The sequence below is a fragment of the Sus scrofa genome, chromosome 1 (assembly GCF_054392235.1).
Source record: "Sus scrofa isolate SSC_HxYL_T2T_F1_AM1 chromosome 1, Sscrofa_HxYL_maternal_Yorkshire_Landrace_v2.0, whole genome shotgun sequence".
NCBI classification, from domain to species: domain Eukaryota; kingdom Metazoa; phylum Chordata; class Mammalia; order Artiodactyla; family Suidae; genus Sus; species Sus scrofa.
In genome coordinates, this window is record NC_139383.1 from 51709489 (window position 1) to 51737111 (window position 27623).

Below are 27623 nucleotides of genomic sequence, written 5' to 3' on the forward strand. Positions count from 1 at the left end.
CACTGTTTAAAAATAGGTAAGTATTTTCTATGATTTTTTTCAATGTTCTCTTTCTTTTCAAACATTGGGGAGTAAAAGCAATATGGGAATCATGTAGAGACTTGGAATAGCAGTTGAGGTTTGGCCACTACTAAGTAGAAGTAGTAAGTGGTCTGCTGTTTCTTGCTTTGATCAAGATTATGTTTAAGGAAGTTTACAACAGCAGAAAGGTGACAAAGCTGTGGCTTAGAAATATAAGAGTCAGCAGTTCCCGTCGTGGCTCAGTGGTTAACGAATCCGACTAGGAACCATGATGTTGTGGGTTCAATCCCTGGCCTTGCTCAGTTGGTTAAAGGATCCAGCGTTGCTGTGAGCTGTGGCACAGGTTGCAGACGTGGCTCTGATCCCATGTTGCCGTGGCTCTGATGTAGGCCGGCGGCTGCAGCTCTGATTGGACCCCTAGCCTGGGAACCTCCATGCTCTAGGAGCGGCCCAAGAAATGGCAAAAAGACAAAAAAAAAAAAAAGAAAGAAATGTAAGAGTCAAAAGTGCCCATGTCAACTTAAAAATATAGAAAAATATAGAAAGAAGCCTTTGAGAGGCTATTCTCTCCAAGTTTAAGGGAAAAAAAAACACACACTGATTGAATTAAAAAATAACAGTTTGCAGATTTCAATGGCACTAAATCCTATTTAGGTTTTTGTACTCTTAGGAGCCTTCTCTAAATCATATGTTTTTCAAAACTTACAACTACGTTATCTTCTAGGGCCTACTTAGGTCACAGAAGACTCCAAATTCTGTAGGCAAGATAGTTCGTAAGCCATATGTTTTAAAGTTTTGCACTTTCTAGTCCCCCCTCCAAATCTCCTCTATTTATTATTACCCAACATCAGTGTTACCAAGTCTAAGCTCACACTGCTTGGTACTTAACAGGCCAATAAATTGAGAGATGAGTTATTGGGGCAGGAATAGTGACTTTATTCAGAAGCCAGCAGACCAAAAAGGTGGTGGACTTGTGTTGTTCTTACAGGTCAGGTCACAGCGTTCCTATAGACCTCCACCAAAACAAATATTATACTCTGTTCCGTGACTTTTCATCTCTATATGAATGGAACGATGTTATACCTTTAAAGGTCAGAACCTTGATAACGAGCTATCTTGTATATTTTAGGCTGAAAGCAACATTCTTAACTTGTAGCAAAAGCAATAAAATACAAAGGATAAAGTAAAAGATTCAATATGGAGTCAGATTTTTCTTTCCTCTTACATGAGGTCAGCTTCATTCTCTTATTCAATCCCTGGAAGCTTCTGAATGTGTGGCTACCCTGACCTGTACCTAGGCATGTACCTGGGATTTTCACATATGATATTTAAAATAGCAATCCTAAATGGCAGGAAAGTCAAGTTTAAAAACTTAAGCTTAAAGTTAAAAACTTCAACTTGCTCCAAATCAATCGCACATTAGGAAGGGGTCAAATGAAGATTGAACATGCATCCTCTTTATTTCAACACCTGCTCTTTTTTCATGCAGTCATTTGACTTTTTTTTTTTTTTCCTTTTCCTTGTGGTAATATTGGGAAGAGGGCGCAAAAGGATGGGGAAACAGCAAAACCCATGTGTGTGGAGTAGCAAATTGCCTTTCACCTGAAATTGAAGACATGCAGGCTGGATGTGAAGAGAGGTAAAGAAGTTTTAACTGGTCTTGCAGACCTAAATATAAACGTGAGGGCAGAAGGCTAATTCACCATAACAAATTTAAGCATTAATCCTAAATCAGAATATTGAAGAAAAAAGTATCTTCTTTAAAGTCTGGAATATTGACCTCTACTGAGTTTTATTTCTAGTCTCTAGATTTCTAGTCCCTAGGGCTAAGGATTTCTGAGCTTTAGTCTCCTAATCTTAGAAATGCGAATAGTCATAATCATTGCTGTCCAGGTAAATATTTAACAAAAGACTCTCTGAGGAAAATATCAGCATGTTTATACATTTGGGTTTATTTTAAAATGTTGATATAGACAAATAATAAGTAATAAGATATCTGATATTTTCTTGCAAATTTTAAGTAATCATAATAATTTCCATTTAAGTTACCATTTATTTACAAATCCACTACTATTTTTATAATAGTGTCATCAACAGCAATATCACAATATCAAACTATGAATAAATACTTGATTATATCCAATTCAGCAAGGAAGTCATTCTTCTCTTTGGCAAAGAAGTGTAATTCTGACATGAATGTTAGTTGATATTACTTACATTAGTGAAACATAAAAGCATGAAACAATAAAGACACAAATTAGAATGTCATTCATTTATCAATGATGCAAGTGACTTCATTGTTGAGTCCAATAATAGTTTTCGAATACTGGAAGAATGTTTCTGAAGTTTCTTTATCTACTCATAATATAAAAGACACACAAAAGCAAGAAATGGTTGACTATTTCCTGTTTTAAAGAAGATCAGATCCAAGATAGCATGGGGCAGCACTTTGAACACTTTTAAGTTTAATCCTTGTTAATGGCATCACTGTCTCATTTCTAGACAATCAACATTAAGCATGATTTGTAGTACGGCTCATTTCCATGGTATAAATCCTCCTACCAGGACCGTTTGGAAGCTGCCTACATGTCAGCACATAGTCACAGAATGTGGAGTTGGAAAGAGATGCACAGTAAACATCATGACCTAGAGTTTCCACCATGTGGACCCAACAGACAGAAAAAACATCAACAGAATGAAATAATGCCATTTGCTGCAACATAGGTGGATCTAGAGACTATCATACTAAGTGAAGTAAGTCAGACAGAGAAAAACAAATACCATATAATGCCAATTATATGTGGAATCTAAAATAATTCTTTTTTTTTTTTTTTGGTCTTTTTGCCTTTTCTAGGGCTGCTCCTGCAGCATATAGAGTTTCCCTGGCTAGGGGTAGAATTGGAGCTGTAGCCGCCAGCCTATGCCAGAGCCACAGCAATGCAGGATCCGAGCCACGTCTGCAACCTACACCACAGCTCATGGCAACTCCAGATCCTTAACCCACTGAGCAAGGCCGGGGACCAAACCCGCAACCTCATGGTTCCTAGTCAGATTCGTTAATCACTGTGCCAAGATGGGAACCCTAGAACCTAAAAATATTACAGAAATGAACTTATTTACCAATGGAAACAGTCACAGACATAGAGAACAGACTTGTGGTTACCAAGGCAGGTGGTGGGGGAGTGGGATTGAAAGTTTGGGACTAGCAGATGCAACTATTATATATAGAATGGACAAGCAATAAGGTCCTACTGTATAGTACAGGGAACTATATTCAATATCCTGTGATTAAACCATAATGGATAATAACATGTAAAATTGTGTGTGTGTATATATATATATATAAAGTGGAGTCACTTTGCTCTACAGTAAAAACCAACACAACATTCTAAGTCAACTATACTTCAATAAAGTGAACTTTAAAAGGCAAGAAAGAAATAACTTCAAGAGTGGGAGTTCCTATTGTGGCTCAGTACATTAAGAACACTACCACTCTCCATGACAATGCATGTTCAGTCCATGGCCTCTCACAGTGTGTTAAGGATCTGGTGCTGCCATAAGCAATATAGGTTGCAAATATGGCTCAGATTTGGTGTTGCTGTGGCTGTAGCATAGGCTTGCAGCTGCAGCTCCAATTCGAGCCCTAGCCTAGGAACTTTCCTGTGCCATGGGTTTGGCTATAAAAAGAACAAAAAAAAAAAAAAAAAAAAAAGAAGAAGAAGAAGAAGAAATAACATCAAGAGTATAATTTATAGTAAAGGGTACTAAAATAATTAGGAAGTCATGGGTTTTTAGTGTTTATTACTTTTGTTTTGAATACAACTTATTTTCAACATAAGCATATGTAATTTAATGTTTAATAATGATTATTAATTAACTGACTCCAAAACCACCCTGAACATTTAATAATGGACTCCTGAGCTGGTTCAAGCTAGCTTAGCGCCCTTTCACTTTACTCCAGAACAGCTGAGACATTTAGAAGTCTCAGGTAAAGTTGCTGGTGTATAGAAAATGCTGAATAGAGGGCAGCTATAAACCACTAGTTACTCACAGGCTTACCAGAAATATTTTTTTTCACTTTGTTGCTGAAAAAAAGAGTGACATATTATGGAAAGATCTCTAGGGTAAGTTCCCAGGACGGAGGAGAAGGACTCAGAATCATTTGCATCTGCAGACTGTCACTTGGATGAACATCTTCAACTTCCTTTTGCTCACCCTTAAAGTAGTACATGCTTCATAGAACTGTTGCACATACTGAATACAACTATGTACACAAAGTCCTTAACAACACTTCACGTGTGTTACGCACCAAGCGTTAAAAGTCATGGGGCAGCAAATTCCTATTAAACCCTGAAACAGTTCTGGTGATGAAACACAGGCCTTATTTGTCCCTCCCATCTCCCTCCAACTCCATTCCACTCACTGAGTCATCAGCCATCTCTGCAGTACCCAGAATATCTTCAGTCCCCTTTCTGCAACTTTTTAATGTACTCATCAGACAATATGAACTTTTTTTTTATTTGGAAGAAATAACAACATAAACAAATAAGAACATACCCTTGTGTCATAACATCCCTCAAACTATCTCGGCAGTAATTAATATGCTGCACAGCATAGATTTGATATTTAAATTCAAGTGATTTAAAATTTGATTTGGCCTAGAGCATTTTCTGAGAATTACATGATACTCCTCGAGGTAATTGAAAACACCCCGAGTGTCGCAAAGGCAGGAGAGGGAATTAGGAAGAGCAGCTTAAGCAGAGCATCAGTGAGCAGAGAGGAAAGGGGAGCTGAATGCTTAGCTACTGCTGCTGATGGGGCTGAGCCTGTGTAGAACAGGGGTCCCTGAAGAAGGAGGTGTGGACCGACTCAGGGGTGGGGGAGGCTGATCTTATCTGAACCTGAGGTGTCGGCTCTCCCACATGGAGCAGTTGTAGGATGAGCTGGGAAAGGAGGACAAGGAAGGAAGAAAAAAGAAGAAAAAATCTTCTCCCTTTCCCTCTGCAAAGCCATTCTATGTGGCATCTGGGGCTGCAAGAATAATTGAGGAGGTGAGCGCAGAGCTGGAAGACTGAAGAACCGTCTGCCTCCTGAATCTGATTATAGAAGGACTGGATATTAAGCATCAAATAAAGAGATGAGAGGTTGCACTTGGTGGAGTCAGTAGGGGACTTGAAGCAGAGAGATCTTTTGTATCTGCAAGAGTTGGGAATAAAGTCAAAGATGGGCAACAGTCTCATACTTGTTGGCTTCCTGAATCATCAGACCCATGTGGTGTAAAAATGGGATTTTACCATAACCAGTTTATTGATGGGCTGAGCTCAGCAACACACACTTCTTTTTCTCTACCACTGCCTTGAAACGGGTTCCATCAGACCTCTGGGCACTTGGCTAATGATAGGTCACTTTCAAGTTTAAAAAAACAGATCCATTTTCAACAAAATTCCAGATAAGTTTAAATCTCTTCTAAGATTAGTCCCTCCTTAGGAGTCAAGCTTGATCTATGGATTGGGGACCAGCATCAAGGGAGAGAGAGTGGGGATGGGTTGCAATTTCAGCCTTCATCTATCACTTCTTTCTCTCCCATGCACTATGCTATTTCTCTGTCTTAGACTTTGAAGGAGGAGAGACAGGAAGAAAGAGAAAGTAGAAGGAAAGGAGAAATAATTTTTTCTTTAGCAAATGCAGCTTAAAGTTCTTTCTTGGGGACTAGCATGTGATGACAGGTAAACAAATGTGGGTTCTTCCAGGGGGCATCTCTTTAGAGATCCCTCTGGAAACCTCCATACTGCATTCTTCCCTGGTATGGACAGCTTCTCTCCAGCCAGTGGCCTAATCTCCTGCCCTTAGCAGCACATCTTGACCTTTCCTATTAGACTCCTTTCTCCTATGCAAAATGGTTTCCTGGGTGAGTCATTCCAGATGACTTGAGTCAAATGAATTGCTGCAGCATCCACAGGAATCCCAGAAAACTCAAGCCTAAGTGAATAGCAGAGCTCAGTCTCTACCTAAATATGTAACCTTATTATTCCTGGGTGCACACCTCAAAAGCTCCCCAAATCACATGTGCTCCCCTCTAAGCAGCTCAGCAGTACAGTCACACACCCGCATCTCAGCACCCCTGGGCTGGGACAGTGGCGGTGGGGACTGTCTGGCTTGGAGGTAGATGATAAGAGCATTTTTTGTGGGAAATTAAAAACAGTAATATAACCAACTAAATGTCTGATTTTAATTATCACCAGACTCTGAAAAGTCCAGTGTCCTGATAAAATATTCCTTTTGAAAAAAAAATATTTTTCGGGTCTTAATTCTAAACAAAAGCTGCAGTTCCTTCTCAGTATTAATGATACATTGGTAGACTGTATCTACACATTGCAGTGGCACATTGTTTCTACTTATCCTTTAGCCAACTGGACATTCTACAAGGACATTAATTTGAGGAATTCCCATGTATGCCCTAGCCCCTGGCAGACATAGATTCAGATGCATTGATTCACTTTGTAACTTCACAATAGTTTGGAAAAGTTTGAGTTCACTTCCAGTATGGTTTGTGTCTCTAATGTCTGCACTACTGCATAATCCTACAAAATTCAAAACTTCAGTAATCAAAAATAAATGGTGACAACACAATGCTCATAAAGGCAAGGAAACAGGACATATTACTTTAATTCTGTCATTCACTGTGACCATTTAATGTTTTTGTGTTTAGAAGGGGAAACAGTGAGACAGGTAAAGTTGCAAGGGGTAATATTTTTGTTTGGTTAAATACAAATTTTAGTTCACACATGAAATACTTTACTGATTTTTAATAATACATTTAAAATTGAAGTTTATTCTTCTTTTAAAATTGCTCTTCTTCTTATTTAATTGCTATTTTATTGTGTTAAATCGTAACATAATTCATTGCTGTGACAGACCAATGTGTTTTTTTAAATAAATATTTCAAAATGTATATTAATTAAAAAGTGTTAATTCATTGTATTTTTCTTTTTGTACTATAGTATTAATTTTATTTTTAATTTACTCATTACTGGCTTGATTGTACATGTGGAACTCAATAAAATTTTTTCACAGTGTGCATTTTTTTGGCTAATATTATTGTTTTATGTTATAGTTATTACTGAAAACATGGAAAGTTAAAAAAATGACCCATTCTGGGTATCAAAGATAGAGCTTGCCATTAAGCTAAGGACTTAGTCCATTCTCTCCACTTTGTATGTAAACACCTTTTCTCAATCTCTCCAAAAGATTTTTTAAGTCCCTCTTACTTCTTTTGAGGCCATTTAGAATTCCCTCTAATTTATAATTTGAGATTTAAGGGCAAATCTGCAGTAACTAGAACTTTTACCTCATTTTTCAAAAAATATTAAAATTCCTGTCTAAAGTACCTGTACCCCATCAGTAAGGACATTTGTATGTGGAAGAGCCATTGGAGTATTAATCTAATGGAGGTCAAATGGATAAGGTGGCAAGAAGGGGTGGGCTTCAGGTCATGGGCAGGCTGGGGAATGGATCGGCAATTGTCCTACAGCTCCAGACAGGGGTACATGTGCCAGGCTGGAGAACACCAACCCACAGGGAAGCCAGCACATGCAGGAAGACCTTCTACTCTGGCCAAGATGTTCTAAAGAGATCCTGGGCCAAAGACAGAGATCACATCTCTGATTTCCTTGTCAGTAAGGAAATCCTGCACTTCTGAGAAGGGAGCAAGAGGCCCCAAAGGAGCTTCTAGGTTACAACCATATCGTACAAGTACTTTCCATTTATGGTGAGCTGGGAAAAGGACAAAGCTTGGTTCAATGTAATAGCTACTCCCCAGTGCGCTATCGCCCCACAAAGAGGCCATTCATCCTGTGTGCCTGCAAGAAATCAGCACAGAGGTGACACTCCATTCTGACATATTTCCTGCTACAGCCCCAAAGCCCTGTGCCCCAATTCCAGTGACCTCTCACCAAATCTAATATGCATTGTAGTTCAACATTGTCACGCCTTGCTGCTAAAGGATTTTCATTCTCTAAGCTGGAACTCAAACGCCACTTTCTCAATGAAACATTCCATAAACCCCAAAACGTAACTTAATTTTCATCTGCCTACTCAGGACACTCTGATTCTAATTCCTTTGTCATTTTAATTTAATTTTGTATTGTAATTGATTTGTTTTCACAACTGTTACCATCATTAAACTTTAAACTCTGAAGTTAATGTCCTGTGTACTTTATATCCACCCTGCTCTTCAGTGTTAATGAAACACATCTGAAATTTTTCTTTCCAGTAGGTTATTCAATAAACATGTTTAGAGAAAAATTTAATTGAATGCCAAAATAATCACCATGTTGATCATAGTGGTTATTACCCAATAATGAAACATCAAGTTTCTGGGAAAAAAAGTGTAACCAATTTTTATTGAACATCTGTTATGTTTTATATCCTAATATGAATTTCAATCCAGGGAGAAAATGTGTAAAGCTGTGCCTAACTGCTTATAGGATTAGAAAACTGACAATCACGACTTGAATAGGGATGATCAGGGAAAGAGAGGTATCTTTTCTGACAAATCACTGGAATTGAGTTCATGAGTCTAGGCACAGACCAAGATTAGGATTCCGTACATCAAATTACCATACAAAGGATACAACCAGGAGTCAGAATTTGATTACCAGCCTGGGTTTGGAGACATCAAGACAGAGAAATTTGGGATGTTCCCTTGCAGTGCAGTGTGTTAAGGATCTGGGGTTGTCACTGCAGTGGCTTGGGTCGTTGCTGTGGCACAGGTTCAATCCCTGGCCTGGGGGAGAAGCATAGTACAAAAATAAATAGATAAATAAACAAATAAATAAATAAATAAATATTTTTAAAAGCTAGGGAGATTTGGGAGCTAAGGAAAAAGAAAGAAAAATAAATAAGCACCAATAGGTTTGCGACTGGCTGAAGTGTAGAGAAGAGGTAATTTGTTCCTGCTCTCACGGAAAGAGGATGGGCCAGAGAATCAGATAATCACCAGGAAAGAAACTTTCAGGGGGTTTAAACTTGGTGGAATGGTCATATACGTTTATTTTTAGCTCCCTTTTATTTCTTTTTTGCAGGCGATAGACCCTATGACCAGACCAGCTTTTATGAAGGATGCTGATTAGGTTATGATGTGAGGATAAAATAAATAAACATATAGATAGACAAATAGACACACAACTAATTACAATAAGAACCATCTTCAAAGTAGGGGTATAGTTTTGATATAGAAAGTAATTATTTTCAGTGTCTCAGTCTTTATCTGAATGTTCTATTTATATTCAGTCTCCAATAATACAGATGTGCCCCACTTGCTGTAGAAGAGTAAACATGCATGGATTTATATTTGCAGGAAGAAAAATGAGAATAATTATTTAAATTATAAAGAAATATTTAAATGTTTACATTGCAAGTAATGTATTATCCACTAAAAAAATACTATCGGTTTTTTGTTTTTGTTTTTTTTTTTGTGATGTAAATCCTGGTTTCCAGAGGAAGAGCCAGAAAATTTAATGTAACAGATTGGAAACTACAAGCAGCTGAATATTCTTTAAATTCCAACTCAAGGAGCTCCTGTTGTGGCTCAGTAGTTAATGAATCCGACTCAATAGTTAAGAAACCGCGAGGTTGCAGGTTCCCTGCCCTTGCTCAGTGGGTTAAGGATCTGGCGTTGTCATGAGCTGTGGTGTAGGTTGCAGACGTGGCTTGGATCCCTCGTTGCTGTGGCTCTGGTATAGGCCGGTGGCTACAGCTCTGATTAGACCCCTAGCCTTGGGATCTCCATATGCCTTGGGAGCAGTCCTAGAAACGGCAAAAAGGCAAAAAAATAAATAAATAAATTCCAACTCAAATTTCACTTCCTTTTTTTTTTTTTTTTTTTTTTTTTAAATTTTTATTTTGGCCGTGCCTGTAGCATGCAGAAGCTCCTGGGCCTGGGATCAAACCAAAGCTACACCAGTGACAAAGCTGAATCCCTAAACACTAAGCCTCCAGGGAATTCAAATTTGACTTCCTGAGTGAAGCTATCCCAAGTTTTCCAGTCAGAATCTCTCAAGTAAACAGTTAGAGAGGAGACGTTCCTATTGTGGCTCAGCAGGTTAAGAACCTAACTAGTATCCACAAGAATGCAGGTTTGATTCCTGGCCTCGCTCATTGGTTAAAGGATCCAGCATTGCCATGAGCAGCAGTGTAGATCATAGACATGGCTTGGATCTGGTGTTGCTGTGCCTTTGGTGTAGGCCTGCAGCTGCAGCTCTGATTCGACCCTTAGCTTGGGAACTTCCATATGCCAGAAGTGTGGCCCTAAAAATACAAAAAAAAAAAAAAAAAACCTGAGAAGAGACTGAATCATTAAAGTCATTCAGGAAAAAACTATTTCTTAAAATAGTACAAGAGCAATTAGGTACACCTTCAGAAACTACTACATCATATAAAGTAACAAAATAATAAATCTGGATCATTCAGCCTGACATGATGGTGGTACCCACACTTTTGATCTCCCAATTTAAATCTGACATTTATGTCTAGTGTCATAGAACCAAACAAGAGTAGATAGTTCACATGATTGTATGAAATGCATTTCCATAGTGGTGGTATTCTTCTGCTCTTACTAGAAAAAAATGATATATGGTTTAGTTGGAAATCATGGAGATAAAACACAGGAGATCTGGGTTTCAAACTGAACTTTTACAGTTTGTGAATTTGAGGATGCCACTCTAAGATTTAGTTTCCTCAACAGTATAAGAAGCCTGCTTCACACAGCTGTTGTGAGAATTTATTGAGATCATATATGCTAAGAGTTCTACACAGTATCTACCACAGAGGAAAAGGTCTGTAAAGCCTTGTTTATTTGGTTTTCACTTTTAATGCATAAGGATGAGAAGTCAGCTCTTTGTTTATCTGCTATGTTCTAAAGAAAAATTTAGGAAGAACAAAAGACTGATATGGGACAATGGAAACCAGAGAGGTGATTTCCTAGTGTGGCATCACAGAATTTTTCATAACTGGGCATTCTTCAAAGCAGCCGTATATGGAGATCTTGAAGGTAACTTGGAAAATCTATGCACAGCAGCTCCAGAGGGAAGAATGGCCTGTGGATGCCCATTGCATAGTGAGGACGAGTTTGGAAGAATGTCAACACACATGTTTATTGTTGACATTGATTTTGCATTAATTTGGATTCAATTCCCTTTTTCCTTTTTAATTTTTTTCATCAGGGGTAATTTCTTGTTTAATAGATGACTGTGTATAAGATTAAAGTGAATTAAATTATACTTGCTTTCAGAGCTTTACATTAGTTACAGCACTTTTCATTCATTTTTCATATTTTTACACATTTAAATTTGTATAAAACATACATATTTTATGATCCTTTGTATTTCTCTGATGTCTGTTGTAACTTCTCCTTTTTCATTTCTAATCTTATTTATTTGAGTACCCTCTTTTTTTCTTGATAAATCTGGCTAAGGGTTTATCAATTTTGTTGATCTTTTCAAAGAATCAGCTTTTAGTTTCATTGACCTTTTCTATGGTTTTCTTTGTTTCTATTTCATTTATTTCTGCTCTGATCCCTATGATTTTTTCCCTCTACTAACTTTAGGTCTTGTCTATTCTTCTCTCTGTAGCTACTTTAGATGTAAAGTTAGGTTGTTTATTTGAGCTTTTGCTTATTTCGCTTATTTCCTTGTATTGCTATAAATTTCCCTCTTAGAGCTGCTTCTGCTGCATCCCATAGGTTTTGGAGTGTTGTATCTTTGTTGTCATTTGCTTCTAGGTATTTTTTAATTTCCTCTTTGATTTCTTCAGTGATCCATTGGTTGTTTAGTAGCATGTTGTTTAGTCTTCATGCATTTTGTGTGTTTTGCAGTTTTTTTCTTGTCATTAATTTCCAGTTGTATGGCGTTGTGGTTGGAAAAGATGCTTGATATGATTTCAATTTTCTTAAAGTTACTAAGGCTTAATTTGTGGCCCAGAATGTGATTAATCCTATTGAATGTTTCATGTGCACTTGAGAAGAATGTGTATTTTGCTGCTTTTGGATGGAATGTCCTATAAATATCTGTTAAGTCCATCTGGTCTAATGCTTCATTTAGGGCCTGTATTTCCTTGTTGATTTCCTGTCTTGATGATCTGTCCATTGTTATAAGTAGGGTGTTAAATTCTCCCACTATTATTGTGTTATTGTCCATTTCTCCTTTTAAGGTTGTTAGCAGTTGCCTTATATATTGAGGTGATCCTACATTGTTTGCACATATATGTACAATTGTTATATCTTCTTCTTGGATTGATCCTTTAATCATTATGTAATGTCCTTCTTTGTCTCTTATAATATTCTTTATTTTAAGGTCTATTTTGTCTGATATGAGCATTGCTACTCCAGCTTTCTTTTGACTCCTATTTGCATGGAATATTTTCTTCCATTTCCTCACTTTTAAATTTTATGTTTTCCTAGAAGTGAAGTGGGTCTCTTGAAGATAGCATATATATGGATCTTGTTTTTGTATCCATTCAGCCAGTCTCTGTCTTTTGGTTGGGGCATTTAGCCCATTTACATTTAAGGTAATTATTGATATGTATGTTCTTATTGCCATTTTATTAACTGTTTGGATTTGTTTTTGTTGCTCTTTTTTCTTCCCTTCTTTTGTTCTCTCCTCTTGTGTTTCAATGACTATCTTTAGTGTTGTATTTGAGTTGATTTTTCTTATTTGTGTGTGTATCTCTTATAGATTTTTGGCTTGCAGTTACCCTGAAATTTTGATACAGGAGTCTATATATATACAAGATTGTTCTAAGTCATTGGTCTCTTAACTTCCAGTGCATCTCCAGTGTCCTGCATTTGTATCCTCCTCTCCTCATGATTTCTGATTTTGGTGGCATATTTATGTGTGTATGATTTCCTACATTTACTGTGTACTTGCCTTTATGGGTGATCCTTGTCATTTCTGTATTTTTTTTTCCCAGTTGTGGCCTTTTCTGCCTAGAGAAGTTCCTTTAGTATTTATTGTAAAGCTGGTTTAGTGTTGCTGAATTCTCTTAGCTTTTGCTTATCTATAAAGCTTTTGATTTCTCCTTCAAATCTGAATAAGAGCCTTGCTGGGTAAAGTAATCTTGGTTGGATGTTTTTCCCTTTCATCACTTTAAGTATATCATGCCACTCCCTTCTGGCCTGCAGAGTTTCTGTGAAAAATCTGCTGATAACCTTATCAGGGTTCCCTTGTATGTTATTTGTTTATTTTCCCTAGCTACTTTCAATATTGTTTATTTGTCTTTAATTTTGGTAGGTTGGATTAATATGTGTCTCGGGGGGTTCCTCCTTAGGTTTATTTTATATGTTACTTGTTGTTCTGGATTTAAGTGAGTGATTCTTTTCCCATGTTAGGGAAGTTTTCAGCTATTATCTCTTCAACTATTTTTTCTTCCCTTTCTCTCTCTCTTCTCCTTCTGGTACTCCTGTAATATGGATGTTTAACATTGTCCCAGAATTCTCTGAGACTGTCTTCATTTCTTTTCAATCTTTTTTCCCTTTTCTGTTCCACTTCAATGATTTCTACCAGTCTGTCATCCACCTAGATTATTCATTCTTCTGCCTTCTGTATTCTGTTGTTGGTTGCTTCTAATGAATTTTTTATTTGTTATTGTATTTTGCAACTCTACTTGCTTAAGTTTTAAATCTTGTATTTCTTTGCTCAATGTTTGCTGTAAATTATCAGTCTTATCCTCCAGTCTATTTTCAATGTCCCACATCATCTTCATTATCATCAGTCTAAAGTCTTTTTCCTGGAGGCTGATAATCTCTGGATCACTTAGCCGTTTTTCTGGGGTTTTGTCTTGTTCCCTTATCTGAGTTATTGTTCTCTGCCTTTTCATTTTTATAGTTTTTTTGGTGTGGTGTCCTTTTTGTAGACAATAGAGTTGTAGCCTCTCTTACTTCTGATGTCTGGCTCCCTATGGCTGAAGTTGGTATGGGGGCTTGCTCTAGGCTTCCTGATGGGAGGGACTGGTGCCTGCCCACTGGTAGGTGGAGCTGATTCTTATCCCTCTGGTGGGTGGGGCTTTGTCTATGGGTGATATTGGGGGTGGGCTGCATGCCTGATGGGTCTTTAGGCAACCTGTTTACTGATAGGTGGGGCTGTGATCCCACCTGGATTATTTTTTGGCCTGGAGGTTCTCAGTGCTGATGGGTGGGGCCAGATTTTCCCAAAATGGCCACCTCTAGAGGAACACACAGTGGATGAACACTCCCAAGACCTTTGCCTCCAATGTCCTTCCCCCACAACATGCCACACTCTCCTGTTTTCCTAGTACATCATTCGAGAACTTCAGCCAGGTCCAACCCAGATTTCTATGGAGTCTCTGCTTTTCTCTGGGACCCAGTGCACATGAAAGCCTATGTGCACCTTTCAAGAATGGGGTCTCACTCTCACCACTGCTCTTCAACATAGTTTTGGAAGTCCTGGCCACAGCAATTAGACAAACAAAAGAAATAAAAGGCATCCATATAGGAAGAGAAGAGATCAAACTGTCACTGTATGCAGATGACATGATACTATACCTAGAAAACCCTAAGGACTCAACCCCAAAACTCCTTGAACTGATTCATAAATTCAGCAAAGTGGCAGGATATAAGATTAACATTCAGAAGTCAGTTGCATTTCTGTATACCAGCAATGAAACATTAGAAAAGGAATACAAAAATATGATACCTTTTAAAATTGTACCTCACAAAATCAAATACCTCGGAATACACCTGACCAAGGAGGTAAAGGACCTATATGTCGAGAACTATAAAACTTTAATCAAAGAAATCAAAGAAGATGTAAAGAAATGGAAAGATATTCCATGTTCCTGGATTGGAAAAATCAATATTGTGAAAATGGCCATACTACCCAAAGCAATCTACAGATTCAATGCAATCCCTATCAAATTACCCATGACATTTTTCACAGAACTAGAACAAACAATCCAAACATTTATATGGAACCACAAAAGACCCAGAATCGCCAAAGCAATCCTGAGAAACAAAAACCAAGCAGGAGGCATAACTCTCCCAGACTTCAAGAAAGACTACAAAGCCACAGTCATCAAAACAGTGTGGTACTGGTATCAAAACAGACAGACAGACCAATGGAACAGAATAGAGAATCCGGAAATAAACCCTGACACCTATGGTCAATTAATCTTTGACAAGGGAGGCAAGATCATAAAATGGGAAAAGGAAAGTCTATTCAGCAAGCATTGCTGGAAAACCTGGACAGCAACATGCAAAGCAATGAAACGAGAATACACCCTCACACCATGCACAAAAATAAACTCCAAATGGCTGAAAGACTTAAATATACGACAGGACACCATCAAACTCCTAGAAGAAAACATAGGCAAAACACTCTCGGACAGTGACATCATGAATATTTTCTCAGGGCAGTCTCCCAAAGCAATAGAAATTAGAGCAAAAATAAACCCATGGGACCTCATCAAACTGAAAAGCTTTTGCACAGCAAAGGAAACCAAAAAGAAAACAAAAAGACAACTTACAGAATGGGAGAAAATAGTTTCAAATGATGCAATTGACAAGGGCTTAATCTCTAGAATATATAAGCAACTTATACAACCCAACAGCAAAAAAACCAATCAATCAATGGAAAAATGGGCAAAAGACCTGAATAGACATTTCTCCAAAGAAGATATACAAATGGCCAACAAACACATGAAAAAATTCTCAACATCGCTGATTATAAGAGAAATGCAAATCAAAACTACCATGAGATACCACCTCACACCAGTCAGAATGGCCATCATTAATAAATCCACAAATAACAAGTGCTGGAGGGGCTGTGGAGAAAAGGGAACCCTCCTGCACTGTTGGTGGGAATGTAAACTGGTACAGCCACTATGGAGAACAGTTTGGAGATACCTTAGAAATCTATACATAGAACTTCCATATGACCCTGCAATCCCACTCTTGGGCATCTATCCGGACAAAGCTCTACTTAAAAGAGACACATGCACCCGCATGTTCATTGCAGCACTATTCACAATAGCCAGGACATGGAAACAATCCAAATGTCCATCGACAGATGATTGGATTCGGAAGAGGTGGTATATATACACAATGGAATACTACTCAGCCATAAAAAAGAATGACATAATGCCACTTGCAGCAACATGGATGGAACTAGAGAATCTCATCCTGAGTGAAATGAGCCAGAAAGACAAAGACAAATACCATATGATATCACTTATAACTGGAATCTAATATCCAGCATAAATGAACATCTCCTCAGAAAAGAAAATCATGGACTTGGAGAAGAGACTTGTGGTTGCCTGATGGGAGGGGGAGGGAGTGGGAGGGATCGGGAGCTTGGGCTTATCAGACACAACCTAGAATAGATATACAAGGAGATCCTGCTGAATAGCATTGAGAACTATGTCTAGATACTCATGTTGCAACGGAAGAAAGGGTGGGGGAAAAAACTGTAACTGCAATGTATACATCTAAGGATAACCTGACCCCCTTGCTGTACAGTGGGAAAATAAAAAAAAAAAAAAAAATGGGGTCTCCATCTCTCCCAGTCCTGTGGAGCTTCTGCACACAAGCCTCACTGGCCTTCAACACCAGATGCTCCAGGGGTTCTTTCTCTCAGTGCTAGATCCCCAGGCATGGGGACCTGATGTGGAGCACAGGACTCTAACTCCTGTAGGTGAGTCTCTGTGATACTGTTACTTTCCAGCCTGAGGGATGCCCACCTAGTGGGTATGGGGTTGCTTATATAGTGTAATTGCACCTCCTACCTCTTGATGTGGCCTCCTCTGTCTTCAGGAGTAGGATATATTTTTTGAAAGTTTCCAGTCCATTTGATTGAAGGTTGTTCAGCATTTGGCTGTAATTTTGTAGTTTTTATGACAGAAGGTGAGCTCTAGTCCTTCTAATCTGCCATCTTAATCCTGTCTCAAAATGTACATATTTTAATCAAGATCATATCACATTTTACATATCTTAACATATGTTGTCATTTATCTTAATTATGAAAAAACATTAAAATGAAGGTAGAAAACACTGCAAAATAATTCAATTCTACAACTACTGCAACCCCTTGACGTTATTGCTTTTTTAAAATTTTTATTAGAGTATAGTTGATTTACAGTGTTGTGTCAATTTCTGTTGTATAGCATAGTGATCCAGTCATACCTTTTAGATCGGGCATTTTTCCTCATTGTCTTATTTAACCTCCTATATTACACAATATGCAGGTTGCTGTGCCTTAACGTCTCACTGCCTCTGAGTCATCTCCACTCCTTGCCTCTGTTCACAGTTGGTGTCTAAGGAGGCTCAGACTGGGCCAGAGAAGCAGGTCTCCATGGACAGATGTATTGAACAGAGAGGCAGAATCTTTGCTTCATCTCTCTGAATTTTCAGCTTCTTACTTTTGAATGTGGGCTTTGGTTAGTGCCAGAGGATCTCTCAAATCTCTCTTCATTCTGAGACTCTAAATTCAGGTCTTATAAAACTGCACTGAGTGTTCTTTTTTTCTGTAATCATAGCCCCACCCTTCATCTCTTTAAGAAAATTGGGAATGTCTGCCCTTGGGAGCCAATTTAAATCTGATTTCAAAAAAAAAGGTACAAATAATACACTTGTATTTTAAAGGTTCAATTTTGTGTAGAAGAACGAATGCACTGCCAACCTGTGAACTCTTAAGTTTTTTGATGTGAAAAGTAAAAAAGCAAATCATTTGATTATTTTTCTTACACGGCAAGGAATCAAAGTATCTTTGTCTTTACTAGGATAGCCATTCCTGACAACTCATTATATCAGAGGGAAAAATGGGTCAGGCTTAAATATACTGCTGTTTATAAAAATATATGAAACCATAAAGCAGTCTTTGTATGTGTCCTTTTTGAGAAAGGGGATGCTTCTGGCTTCTATGAACCAAGTCTTATTTTCCATGGCACAGCCCCTGGCAGAAGGCAGGGAGTGGGTCACCTCTTGGGCTTGGGCTCAGAGGCCAGGTCAGTTGCAGCTGTGAGTCAGATACTAAGAGCTGGTGGTGTTAGCTTTAGAAAGGATAATAGAAATTTGATTTTCTTTCAATTTTTATTTTTACCCAATTCTCATCTTTAGCTTTGAAGGTGATTAGAGGGGTTCCCAGCAAAAAAGACACACGCTCCACACAGATCTGTAGTCTCCGTTTCATGAGCCTCTTCATCAGGTCCCACATTCACATATTAAAGATATGTCTCCATACAACTTGTATGATGAGCAAATCACTTATTTTTATTGCATATTCTTTCACGTACAACCACAAGAGCTATTGCGTTTTCATTTCATGCTAGGGAATAGGATTTCTCAAGTCTTTCTTGTGCTCCTTTATTTGGGGGCAATTGCCACAATCCATTTGCAGGATTGGAAATCTATTTAAATAGCATAAAGCTAACTAAAAATGCACTTAGTTCTGCTTTTTAAAAATTCATCTTTGCGATTTAGATTTCTACCCCTAAGAAGGTCATAGGGCCATTTACTTAAGGGTGGAGGGGGGTGAGAAATGACTTCTGCTGCCTATAAATTGAGTGAGTGAGACAGCAAGTGACGAGAGAAAGATCTGAAATTACATAGACCTTGAAGAGGCCACTTGGGGCTGCTCTTGCTGCCAAATCATCAGTATTTATGACATCTTCTTTGAAGTTGTAAAATGTTGGCCCTGGGTATTATATGGTGGTAATATTACACGGGTCACCTCTCCTGCTTCTGAATTTTTGCTCAAAATATTCCCTATGCCTGGATTTGTCTCTCCCTGCTCCTTCAGTAACTTTTGCTGGCATACAAACTTGATTCTAAACTCTAACCTTGGCTCATTAAGAGTTCCTGTCTGATTGGATGTGAAAAGCCCTACCACTTTAAGCACTGTCCTCAATTTTTTCAAAGGTAATTATTTCCATGAAATTTAAATTTTAAAAAATATTTTAAATGCCCACTGCAAGACAAGCACCACAGCAGTAAATTGCGTAACCACATTTGCAGGTCTTGTCTGAATATAAAAATCTCAGATTTGATGGGAACTGGGTAGGACCTTCTGACCCCAAACAATCCTCCCATAAATCAGGACAGGAAATCCAGTCATCCTTGGCCCTCTCTTTTCTCTAAATTAGACACTCAACCCCTGAATGAGGTGAAAACAGAATTTGTCATTAACACTTAGAGGTGATAGGTTTACTCAGCACTTCAAAAGGAAGGGTCTGGAGAAAGGGAAAGATTCTGGTAAGGGGGATGTGCTGTAACTGCAGGGCAGTGGCTACCATCTGCCTGGAGCTCAAAGCATCTACAGGCATTGCAGCCAAGTGAGGGGCTGGCCAGCGACCCTCTCTGTAAGGCTCCCCTTCAGATAGCCGGCTCCCTATGAGATGAGAGAAATATGCCACACATTCAAAAATATTCTCTTTTTGGATAGAAAAGCAAAGAGCTCAAAATAATGAATTTCTTTCTCTCAAGGCATCAGGTTAAACTATCAGCTACCTGGGGTAGAATAACTGTTCCCTGCTGGACCCTTGCTGTCACGGGTCCTGCCTTGCCCTTACTTGGTGTGATGATAAGGACTTTGGTAGACTTTATCTCCAGTAAGGTTGTTTATGAAGCAAAATTTGTATCAAACACTACTCTCCACCTCCACACTTTTGGAACTAAGACATGGAAATGAGGGGCCAGCAGGCCCCAACCCCAGGAGCCCAACCTCCACCCTGGTCTCAGACTGTCTGTGTGGGTTTCATGATATGAAACAGAAAATCTCCACAAGCAGCCTCATTCATATTTAGTGAGAAGAGTGGAGATCCTGAGGTCTTGCTCAGAGTAAGTCTTCAGGGAGGGTGGAGCTGGTGGGCTCTTTGATTTAGCAATTGTGATACATTAATTTTCTGTATTAAATATCACTGGGTCCCTATAAAGGAAGCTCTCAGTGTCCTTGAGGACCCTGCAATCAATATATGAAATGAAAAATAGAAGTAATTGAGTATAGCCAAAAAGAAATGGCTTGTCTGAAAAAAGAAATCTTCCTTTTTCCTCTGTCCCCTCCTCCTGTTTGTCACACACAACTCCCAGCCTCAGAGCTGATCTCCTTCAGTATGATCTTATTAAAGCTGGTGGCTCTGAGAGGTGTAGCCCATTCAATGAAGAATTTTTAATCCAATTTCTAATTTTTCTGAGGCTTTCCAGTGTCCCCAGGTTGTTCTAGGAAGGTCCTTTTTTCTCTCTCAGAATCTATGAGGCCCTTGCCACACATGCCTCTGACCTTGGTGAGCTGCTCAGTCCTCTCACTGGGTCCAGTAAAGCCTCCATTCAGAGCAAGACATTAGAGGCTGTCAAAGCAACTGGAAAACTCCAATGGACAGTGCCCTGTGCAGAGGGCCTGAATCACACAGTTGTGCCTATAAGCACTGCTATAACAAAAAATTTCATTATTATTTCTGATAGTTCTAAGTATCACATTTTCCCTTTCATTTCTTTAAAAATAACTTCCACTTAAAAAAAAACAAAAACAACACAGCTGCCGTGAGCTGTGGTGTAGGTTTCAGACGCGGCTCGGATCCCGCGTTGCTGTGGCTCTGGCTAGGCCAGTGGCTACAGCTCCGATTCGACCCCTAGCCTGGGTACCTCCATATGCCGCAGGAGCAGCCCAAAGAAATAGCAAAAAAAAAAAAAAAAAAAAAAGACAAAAACAAACAAACAAACAAAAAAAACGGTTTTTTACATATTACCCAGCCATAGGGGGAAAAAAGAATGAAATAATGCCATTTGCAGAAACATTAATGGACCTAGAGATTATTATACTAGGTGAAATAAGCTAGACAGAGGATGACAAATATCATATGACATTACTTATATGTGGAATATAAAAAATGATATAAATGAATTTGTTTACAAAACAGAAATAGACTCACAGACATAGAAAACAAACATCGTTACCAAAGGGGAAAGGAGGAGAAGGATAAATTAGAAAGATAGGATTAAAATATATACACACTACTATAAACAAAATAGATAAACAACAAGGTCCTACTGTATAGAACGAGAAACTCTACTCAATATCCTGTGATAAACCATATTGGAAAAGCATCTGAAAAAGAATATATACATGTATATATAACTGAATCACTTTGCTGTACCTCTGAAATTAATACATTATAAATCAACTATATTTCAATTAAAAATGGTTAAATTTTTAAAATGAATTTTAAATTTAAAAAATTGTTGTTTTTTTTTAGATTTTGCTAAACTAATACCTATATACTGCTTAAAATTCACTGTGATCTAAATGGCAGACTTGTGCTCCATCCTCACCTTGTCTTTTAGTTTTGATGCTCAAAAGCAACCACATTCAATCTTAGCTGTTTCTCTGGCATTTATCTTCCTATTTCTGATTTTTTAATTTATTGGTGAAGTTTAGCTATGACATATTTATTTGAAGGGAGAGAAGGAGTTAGCCTTTTCCCTGCATTGCCACTTTCCCAATAAGGGTACATCAATATTGCATTTAAATCACTCTAACTATGCAAATGCCGTTCGTACTCAGCTAAATATTGCACTAGGATTTCTCTTCTTGTACAAATTTTGTTACTCCTGAAGTCTACACTTACCTTCTTTTGTCATTTGATTATTTTTTTTTTTGTTGTTAACCATCATTAATTCTTTTTTCTAACAACTTCTCAGTGCAATGTGCCATAAAGTTGAATATTCCTTTTTAAATGTTTTTCCAGAGACTTCCCCTCCTGGAAGTCTGAGTTCTTTGCTTCGGCATGGATGGGGGGCTCTCCAGGCCTGCTCACAGCTGTCACCCTGGGATATCCCTACACCAGCACCCACAACACCCTCTGCTTTGATTCCGTGTCGACCCTCGGGACACCCGTGTCCTCCTTTCTTGGCTAACTTCCTGCCTTTCATAGTTCACACCCTCCCCTCGAGTTGACTCCTGAGAAAGGATGCATAGAAGATAAGACCTTGAGAAATTGCAAATCTGAAAGTGTTATTATTCTACTTGCACATTCTTTAATTAATATTCTGATTATGTACAGTAATCTAGGGTGAAAATTACTCAGAATGTTAAAGGCCTTGTGCTTCTCACTGTGGATTCAAAACATTGATGTCATTCTAATTTATGTTCCTTTTTAAGTAATCCATGTTTGTTCTACACCGGAGATTTTTGAAGATAAATTTCCTTATCCTTTGTGTTGTGAAATTCACAGTGCATTGCCTTGGTGTGTCTGTCTGTCTGTCTGCCTTTCTTTCTTTCTTTCTTTTTTTATCATGGTTGGCTTTGGCAGACCTTTTAATCCATTGATTCATGGCTTTTGGGTTCAGGCAATGTTTTGTACTATCATTTCTAGATAACGACTCTGTTTCATGGGTATCTTTTTAGGTGGACACTGTGGTGGTTAATATTACGTGTCAACTTGGCTAGCCACAGGCTGCCCAGATTGACAAGTGTTTCTAGGTATGTCTGGACGAAACTAGTATCTGAATAAGGGGAATCAGTAAAGCAGATGGCCCACCACAAATGTGCAGGCATCATCCAAACTGTTACGGGCCTGAAAAGAACAAAAGGTGGAGGAAGGAGGAACGTGCCCCTTTCTTCTTGCCTCGCTTTGAACTGGGCCGCCTCCTCTTGTTTTCTCCTGCCCTCAGACGGGAATCTATGTCATTGGAGCCTCTGGTCCTCAGGCCTCAGACTCAGGCTAGAATCACACCACTGGCTTTCCTGGATCTCCTGCCTACAGACAAAAAAATACCAGGACTTCTCAACCTCCATAATCTTCTGAGCCAATTCCTCATAATGAATCAATCTCCCATAATACAATGATTCCTTTAAATGCTAAATTCTGTTTCTCTGGAAAACCGTGACTAATGCAGACCATGAAGCTCTTGGATTATTTTGTCATTTTCACCTTTTTCTCTCTGACTCTCCATTTCTTTTTCTTTTTGTTCTACTTCCCAAGAGTGACTTTTTTCTTTTCTTTTCTTTTTTCTTTTTTTTTGCTTTTTTGGGGTCCCACCTGCCACATACAGAAGTTACCAGGCTAGGGGTCAAATCAGAGCTGTACCTGCCTGCCTACACCACAGCCAGAGCAACGCCAGATCCAAGGGATGTCTGCGACCTACACCACAGCTCAAGGCAATGTGGGTCCTTAATCCACTGAGGGATATTTGGGAGTGATAACTGCCAGGAATTAGGGACTGTCTCAATGTGCAGGGTGAGGAAAATCTCCTAAACTTCTGGCCTGGGTCCCCAGATTAGTGATGGTTCTATTTCCTGAGACTAAAATTTCAGGGGAATGGGCAGGTTTGGCAAACAAAGCTTTGAAGAATTTGAGGTCCCTCTCAAACATCCAGGATGAAGCATTCTTTTTTTTTATTGTCTTGTTTCTTTTTGTAAAGTTATATTGAAGTATATTTTATTTACAGTGTAATAATTTCTGTACAACAAAGTGATTCAATTATACGTATACACAAAAATTTTGTATGTGGGTCACAAGCTTAGGAGAGGGATCTGGGATTCCTGAGTTCAGGGAAGATCAGGACAGAGAGCAAAGGGTTTCTGTGATAAAGAGGGCATCAAGAACCTTGGTGAAGCAGTTATAATAGTTTGGTGTAAGAGATAAGGCAGATTGCAGTGACTTGGAGGATACCAGTGGGGGTGAAGTGGGTCTACCACCAACTGTGAGGAAGTTTTTCCCAAAACTCAGTTTATTTGTTCTATCCTTTTCCCACCCCACCCCCACCCCTGCTCCTCCAAACTTATACATAAATTTCTTTTGACATCTCCATATTTATTAAAAAATTCTGGCATTTCTACTACACTTACCCAGCCAATCCCTAAAGCTAAATCAACTCATCCTCTGTCTTTTCTGCTTTTATACCCAAGCTGCTAAACAATGTAATTTAAAGTGCATAATTGTGTGGTTTGTTTCCAGTAAAAATTCACAGTCACCAGCCCTATTGCAGCCTGGAAATCTTAAATGACTGTTTACCTTCTCATAATTTCTCAGAATCATTTCAAACCTCTAAAATTCTCGTTAAAGCAGAATACTACCACTTTACTGTCACAGGAAAGATCTGAGTCCACTGAGCGGCAGGACCTCCACTCTTCCACCTGATAAAGTAGTCACCCCCATCTAACTGTCCATTCCTTCTTCTTGTAAGGGATGCAGTGGCATATTTATCCCTTATTTCCCACCACAAAGGGAACCACAGGCAATCTAGAAAGTGTTCTTATAGACACAGCTTCACTTGTCCAAACAACCTCCTGTTAAGCCTGGACTCATCTTTTTAAAATGCAAATGAACCATGTCTCTGCCCAGCTTAACATGCTTCAAAAACTCCCATTGCCTTCAGATGGAGACCCAAGTGTCTTAGCATCTGTCAAAGGCTTTCTATGCAGGCATGGAATTATGAATAAGCATGGTTCTTTAGGAGAACTGAAATAGTTTGGGAAAGATAAAATATGGGCTGAGTTGAAGAGGTAGACAAGGGACAAATTATGAATGTCTTAATAGCACAAGCCCAGTGATAGTGCCCAGAGGGAATGGGAAGGAATGAGACCACAATCTGATGTGTCAAGGTGCTAAGGTTTGTTTCTCCTGCCATCAAATAGGGGCTAAGCTGAAAAGATGATTTAATATTTTCTGTGATAAGATGCCTTTTGGATGATCTTTTGGTATTGAAATGAATTCCTTCCTATTTCATGAAAACTTAAGAGAATGGGGTTATGGCTAAATTAGGCTTTGTAGTGATGTTGGTTGCGGGGAGCTGTTCGTAGAACCAAACATCCTCAGTTGGTATGTTCATTGGATGTGCTCACTTTTCTTCCCAAGGGACTACTTGGTTACATCTGCCATGCTTACTCCTTTCTGGATCTGGTACAGTCTGTTACGTAACCAACTGTACCACCCTACGTGTTAGCCTTACACACTGGCAATGAGAAAATGAAACATCTAGTCATTATTAATACATTCTATCTGTCACGGATTTGCTTTGTATCAGTATAGGTTAGTTCATATTTCCTGGAGATCTTTATATAACGGAAATTATACTATGTGTACTTCTTCCCTGGTTTCTTTTGCTCAACATAATTCTACTGAGACATATCAATGGTATTACATGGATAAGTACTGCATTATTTTTAATGGTTAAATAGTAATCCATTGTGTGGACACAAACATTTATTTATCCATTCATCTGTTGATGGCTATTTTTGTTTTCAATTAGTGGCCATTACAAATAAATCTGCTATTACCTTGAAGTACAACTCCAAGTCTTAGTACAGATATATGCTTCCATATCTCTTTGATGACTACCTAGTAGTAGAATGCTTTGGTAATATGGCATGTGTATATCTATTTTTTTCAACTGCTGAAATATTTCCTGAAGTGGTTGTACCATTTTACATTCCCACCAATTGCATATGAGAATTCCAGAGGCTCCACATTCTCACCAACATTTGGTATGGCTATGGCTGATTTTTAAAATTTTAGACATTCTGATATGTACATAGTAGTATCTCATTGTGAGTTTAACTTGCATTTTTCTAACGATCATGATGTTAAACATCCTTTCGTGTGCTTGTTCGCCACCTTTATATTTTCTTTCATAAAATATTCAAGTTTTTTGCCTATTTTATATGGGTTTATTTTCTTTTATTTAGTTTTGAGAGTTCTTTATATATTTTGTTCATGAGTATATTGGTTTGTAGTTTTCTTGTAATTTCTTTTTGTGGTTCTGACATCAGGACAATGCTGACCTTAGAGAATAAGAGAGAATTCCTTTAGCCTTTTCTGGATGAATTTTTGTAGAACTTGTATTATTTTATCTGTAAATATTTGATAGAATTTTTTCAGTAAAACTACTTGAACCTAGAATTTTCTTTAAGAAATGGTTTTAAAATACAAATTAAATTCACTTAGTTGACAGCTATTTATGTTGCCTATTAATTCTTGAATGGGCTTTGATACTTTGTGCTAATAGTGGCATAAACCTTTCATATTGCCTGTTTGATAAAATGACATCTCTCATTATGAACTGATCATCTTTATTCTATTAATGTTATTTGCTCAGAAATTTACTTTTTCTGATGTCAGTATAATTACTGAAGCTTTATTTTTTACAATGAGCGTGGCATATATTTTTCCATCTTTTATTTTTTACTTATCTGTGTCTTTATATTTAAAATGTGTTTATTCTATGCAGTGTATAGATGACTCTTGCTTTCTTTTAATCAAATCTGACAATCTTTTAATTAGGATTTTAGACCACCTATATTTACTGTGATTATTGATTTTGCTTAGGTATCACCTTGCTATTTGTTTTCTACTTGTCTCATTGGTACTTTGTTCACTTTCTTCTTTTTATGCCTTCTTTTTGGATAAAGAAAAGATTCCATTATATCCCTTTTATTGAATAGTAGCTATAACTATTTGTCATTTTAGTTGTTGCTTTAGGATTTATAGCATACATTTTAAATTTATCACAGTCTACCTTAAAATGATCACTTCACATATCATATAAAGACCTTACATCCAATCCCCCAGAAACAGATTTTATGATGTTATCATATGTTTTTAATTATACATGATATAAACACTATACCATATTATTCTTTTTTTGTGATTGTTAAACATTCAAATCTCAAAATGCTTAAATAATATCCTATCTGCCTACTCTGAGTGGTCTTCATTTTATTTGTAGAACTTGATTTTCATCTAGTATCACTTTCCTTTTGCCTATGAAGTACTTCCTATAACATTTCCTTTCTTGATCATTTCCGGGTGAGGCATTCTTTCAGGTTTGGTATGTCCTTACCTTTGTTTTTAAATATATTTTTCATACTTAAAAAATTTCATATTGACAGTTTTTTCTTTAAGTGTTTTTTAAATGTTGCTCCACTGTCCTATCAACTTAAATTGTTTCCAAAAACAAATCTGCTATCATCCTTATCTTTATTCCTCTGTACATCAAGTGTCTTTTTTCTCTGTCTGTAAGAATTACAGGTTATTACTGGTTTTGAACAATTTGATTAGATGGGCATTGGTGCAGTCTTCGTCTTTCTTGTACTTAGGATTGTACAGTTGGTTATATCTATGTATTTATATTTTTGTTTCAGCTATGGAAATATTGGCTATTACTTTGTCAAATAATTTTTCTGCCCCCACTTTCTCTCTCTTCCCTCTTGAAGACTCCAATTACACATATATTGGCCCACTTTTGATTGTTCCATAGCTCACTGATGTACTTTTCATTTTGAAATTCTTTTTTCCTCTCACCATGTTTCTTTTTGTTCCTATTGCCAACCATGTCTTTAAGTTTACTAATCATTTCTTTTGTAATGCCTAATTTACCATTAATAAAATCCAGCATACTTTTCATCTCAGGCATTTTAGTTTTTACTGCTACAAGTTTTATTTGTATTTTTGTGTCATCCTTGTCTGCTAAATAAATATCTACATCAGTTTTTAAACAGTTTCAATTGACTGAATTTTACCCTCATTATGGATTATATTTTCCTGCTTATTTGTATATCTACTACTTTTAGATTAAATGCCAGGTATTTTGAATTCTACCT